The 5,631-nt window shown below is 39.3% G+C and overlaps 1 non-coding gene across 1 annotated transcript; it reads right to left on the bottom strand.

Moving 5' to 3' along the window:
• Nucleotides 1-4,865: 4,865 nt before the first annotated feature.
• TRNAS-GCU (transfer RNA serine (anticodon GCU)) lies at nt 4,866-4,947 on the bottom strand. Its single transcript has one exon. It is a non-coding gene; the product is annotated as a tRNA-Ser (tRNA).
• Nucleotides 4,948-5,631: the final 684 nt, after the last annotated feature.

Raw genomic sequence — 5,631 nt, 5'->3', positions numbered from 1 at the left:
CGGATTTTACAGATTATTCATATGCGCTCGCAATTCATTAGTTGATTTATGTAAGAGAAAATTTGTGGTTTGAAGGAATACAATCAACGCGAATTCTCTTGTGAATTCGAAACGAATATGAGAATAAGAAACAAGCGTATGAACTACGTTTGTTTCATATTTTGTTGGGGGGAATTTATTTTTTAATTTCCTATAGGCTGAAGAGAGAGAGAGAGAAGACTGTGTGTGTGTGTGTGTGTGTGTGTGTGTGTGTGTGTGTGTGTGTGTGTGTGTGTGTGTGTGTGTGTGTGTGTGTGTGTGTGTGTGTGTGTGTGTGTGTGTGGTACTGAAACAATAAGAACCAACCAAGTACTTAATGTTATTGTTCCATCGATTTGTGCGCATAATCCATCTGAAGAATTAACAGTGGAGCCTTAAATGATGGAACCGCAACCTCTCTCTATTAGCACACCATGTTAGACGCATCACGAAATTTAGGCGATTGCACGCAAAATAATCCTATAAATTTCAGATCCACGACCACTTTCAGAGATCTCACATCTCTACTTCCTGTTGCTGCTTTGAAATTTGTTGTTTTATGCTTTGTAATTTTCCCCAAGTGGTTGTAAATGCACTCATTGGAAGGGTTGGCTTCTTGAGATTCACAAAACAATTTTCAGAATGCGAGGTCATCCCAGCGGATTGCAAAATCGTAAAGGAAATTTGACATTTTGGGTGTTGAAAGTTGAGAATGTCTGCAATTGAAGACGAACTTAGACAATTTTGAATATCTTACCTTTCAAGATAGAAAGAAGGAAATAGTTTTACTCTTTTGATCTCGGGCGAAACGGGATTTGGCCAACGCATTTTGTTCTTCAATCAACATTCTGAATATAACTAATTATAACTAATTTGTGGTTAACTTATTATTATTATTATTATTATTATTATTATTATTATTATTATTATTATTATTATTATTATTGTTCCGGGAAACTCCAAGGAGTCGACAGACTCATCGAGGGAGGCCCTAACATCATGTCAAGAACAACTATTCAACATTCACACAGTATCTATCATACCTTGCCTTGAACTCATTCACGGTCGTAGCACCCACAACAGACTCTGGAAGCTTATTCCACTCATTTACCACTCTCCAAGTAAAGAACCTAGCTCTAACACCCTTGTCAACCACGCTCTTGCCCAGCTTCCATGCATGGCCCCTAGTCATCCCACCACCAGTCATATTTTCAAAAATATCTTCTGGATCAATCCTATAAAAACCCTTCAGTAATTTGAATGTCTCAATCATATCACCCCTCCTTCGCCTATTTTCCAATTTCTGCAACCCACAAATCTTCAACCTATTCTCATAAGGTTCATTCCACAGACCTGCTATCATCTTGGTCACTCGTCTCTGGACCCTCTCCACTTCCTCCCCATCACGAAGAAACCCTGGTGCCCATAGCTGGGCACAGAAGTCCAGATGGGGGCTAATCAAGGCTCGATACAGAGGAACAACAACTTGTTCGTCTCTGCATGTTAAAGTATTTTTCAGAAGCCAAGTGATTTGGTGAGCTGTTTTAGTTACTTTTGCAATGTGCCCCCTAAACTTCAACTCCCTATCCACCAACACTCCCAAATCCCTGGCCTCATCAATCTCCTGGAGTATGATTCCACCAATGCGATATACTGCTGCTATTCTTTTCACCCCAAAGTGCATAACCTTACACTTTGCCACATTAAATTCACATCCATTTTTCCTAGCCCAGTCCTCCAAACTATCCAAATCATTCTGTAAAATTTTGACATCTTGTGCACTCACAATTGCTCTACCCAACTTTGCATCATCAGCAAACAAGTGAACACTTCCTCTCGGATCCTATCCAATATCATTGATGAACAAATTGAAAAGCAGTGGTCCAAGAACAGAGCCCTGTAGCATTCCACTAGTCACAAGACGTCTTTTAGACTCCACTCCTGAATAAACCACTCTTTGATATCTCTCCTTCAACCACCCTCTTATCCATCTCACCAACCCTATATCTATACCCATCTGCTCCAGTTTACTGATTAGGGTTCCATGTGGTATCCTATCAAAGGCCTTGGCAAGGTCCAGTAGTATCACTGTAAACCCATTACCCCTATCCAGTTCAGCCGTCACTGTGTTATAAAACGTGAGCAAGTTATTGAGGCATGATCTACCCTTCACAAAACCATGTTGTCCCCCATACAATATCCCATTTTCATCTATCCAATCCTGTATTCTTTTCTTGACTAATTTCTCTAAGACCTTGACAATGATTCCTGATATGCAAAGTTGGGTAGAGCAACACGAGCTGGTATACCATCCAATCCCACAGATGTATTGACATTGAGGTTATGCAATAGACTACTCACCCCCACTTCATTAACCACAATTCCCATATAATCTACTGGTTTATTCGTTTCTGCAATGTCACCACCTGGATGATATACTTTTGCAAATTGCTCACTCAGTAACTCAACTATCTCAACTGATTCAGTTTCCACCCTACCATCAGCACTCTTTAAAATCAATCTGCCATGTACATTTTTCCTTTTACTTGCTACATATCTAAAAAACTGTTCAGGATTCTCTTTAGCCTGCATGGCCAATGTTCTTTCGTAATCCTTTTTTGCTTTTCTTACCACACTCGTCACCCTTCTGGCCTGCGCTTTATACCGTTCATGTGCCTGCCGGTCACCCTTCTCCTTAAATTCCCTCCATAGTTGTTTCTTTTTTTGCAACTCAAGCTTAATGGTGTTATTCATCCATTTAATCCCTACTTGATTTATTATTCGGACTCTAGGTATACAGTCAGCCATTGCTTCATGCAAGCACTTCTTAACTACCTCCCATGCACTATCAACTTCTAGTCCTTGCAGTTGTACATGCCATGGCACTGAGCCAATCAAACTCCTAAGCTTGTCATACTTTCCAGCCCAATAATGCCACATGTACCCTGTCTTAATTGAAAATTCTACACCTTTAGCCACCTCCCAAGTTAAGACCCTATGATCACTCTCACCGATTGGTGGCAATGTGGTCATATTTGTTACAGCCAAATCCTCAGATGTAATTACTAGGTCAAGCACTCTCTGACCCCTAGTATTTTCCATTACATGCTGTCGCAGATAGTTATCCCTTAATAACCGCATAAAATCCAGTTCCTTCCTCCCGTGTGTCCTCTCCTCACTCCAATCAATGCGACCATAGTTGAAATCTCCCATAATAATCACCCTCCTTCCACCCATTTCTTCTATTTGCTTGTGCATACTGTTACCACCATCTTTTCCATCACCTGGTCTATAGCAGCACCCAATTGTATATTTAGTTCTGCTAGCCACAATCTCACACCAAATGGCCTCAAATGTGCTCTTTTCTCTATCCTGCAATTCAACTTCTATTCTCCTTGGCTGGAGCTCATCAGCTATCATCAACAATACTCCTCCCCCCATTTTATTCTCTCTGTCATTCCTGAACACACTATACCCATCACATTCAATCCCACTAGTTATATCATCTACAGTCAGCCATGTTTCACTAATACCTATAACCTGTGGTCTGGAAGTGCCAACCATGGCCAAAAACTCTTCCTTCTTGTTCCTAATACTCCTAGTATTAGTGTACATGAATTTAAGACCCCCATTAGCCCCAACCCTACCTTGATGCCTTATATTAACTATCCCACTCAGATTTGTTGTCCTTATTTGCTCTGGCATATTATATTCATTCTTACATTCAACTGCCTCCATAAGGACTGTATCTCTACCCCCCCCCCCTAACAAATCTAGTTTTCCTGAATTTGCACATCCACTACATTCAGCAACATTTTCTCAAGTCTTCTTACACCGTAACCATTCAAATGCAAGCCATCCATCTTATATAGATCCTTTCGCCCATCAAACTCACTCCACACATCCATAAATTCCACACCACTCGTCATACATAACCCACGCATAAAGTCATTTGCAATTATGGCCCTCCTTTTAAACATTTCACTGTCATACCGTGGCAAAAGACTAATCATTCTAACTCTCTCACTCTTTTCTTTTGCTACCTCAAACAATTCATTCAGGTCTTCTATCATTTCCATTTTATCTCCTTTCAAATCATTCGTACCTGCCACAACAATCATTTCTTTCACCCTTTCCCTTTGCTCTCTAATAGACGCAGTTACGTCCTTTATGGTCGCACCAGGTTGGTACGATTTTGTCAAATCCTCTACTAACACACCTCGTACTAACGAGTCTCCATACAGCACTCTATCCTTCATTTTGTTCATGTTCACATTCATACGTCTATTTTTCCTGTCATACCTTTTATTATTGGTTGGTTCATTCAGTCTACTTTTGTTCATGCACTCTAGCTGCTGTTTTGCTCTTTCTATCGCACTATTCAACAACGCCATCTCACTCAATGCATGTATCTCATCTTTTTTGTTCTCTGAGAAACCATTTATACTATCATTCACACTTTCTACATTCACACTCTCACAATTTTCATGTACAACCTTGCCGTTTCTTGTCATATCCCTATTTCCTTCATTCTGAAGGTTGACAAAAATATCACACTCACGATCCAAAATACACTTCAATTCCTCATTCTCCCTACATTTTCTACACACATTCAATCCTTTATTATCATCTAACCACACTCCGACCGCACTCCGCAAAGCGTACATTTCACAGCTAGTACACTGACTCATTTCTTTTATGCTACCGTTCTTTGATAACGATGGCGAACCTTCATTACTGGCCGCCATTTTCCTTCGCACAGGTGCCATCCTTAAAATAATAATTATGAATTATGAGGAACGAAATCGAGAATAACGGATGAAAAAGACAGTTGGAAAAAATATTTTCGACGAGTATGGGATTCGAACCCACGCGGGCAGAGCCCAATAGATTAGCAGTCCATCGCCTTAACCACTCGGCCACCTCGTCAACATTGTTAAAACTTAAGGATTTAGTTTCATATATTATAATAATCAATTTAAATCATAATGTGGAATATGATAAATATATATATTTCTCTCTCTCTCTCTCTCGTTCAGCCAAAACTAATATTTCTTTTGAATATTTTTTTCCTTTTTTCCCACTATCTTTGTTTATTGCTACTTACTGCATGTATCGGCTTAAGTAGCCACTTATGTTCCCAATGTACACTAGACGTATGTTTATTATTATTATTATTATTTTATGGTGGGGTTGGGGCGGTAAGAATAATAGCGATCATCATTCATTTTCCATCCTATATTTCTGTTAAAGCAAATCTTCTAATAACAACATACGAATATACTTTTTTTGGACGAAGTCCATGAAATGCAGTGTCTAATAGGACATCGAAACGCCAGAGCCATTAAATCAACGTGGATATTTTAATTGACTCCGTAGCGGAATCATTTCGCACTTATCTCATGTCAGGCAAGGAAGAAATCACAGGAATTACAGGAATCTGTGAATTCCTGTAATTTGGATATATTCGAAGATATTCTAATTACACGAATGCGTCCGATTTAGCTCATATTTTTTTATTGTGTTGATAATCTGAATGGTTCTCTGCTGTTACAGCCCATTCTGGGGCTCAAATGGACAACATTAATATGCAATAAAAAAATATTAATTCAT

This window comes from Typopeltis vanoorti, chromosome 13 (assembly GCF_054136105.1).
Source record: "Typopeltis vanoorti isolate ZY-2024b chromosome 13, IOZ_Tvanoo_1.0, whole genome shotgun sequence".
Taxonomy (NCBI): Eukaryota; Metazoa; Arthropoda; class Arachnida; order Uropygi; family Thelyphonidae; genus Typopeltis; species Typopeltis vanoorti.
Note: the sequence above shows the minus strand (reverse complement) of the source record. Positions and strands in the feature narration are given on the sequence as shown.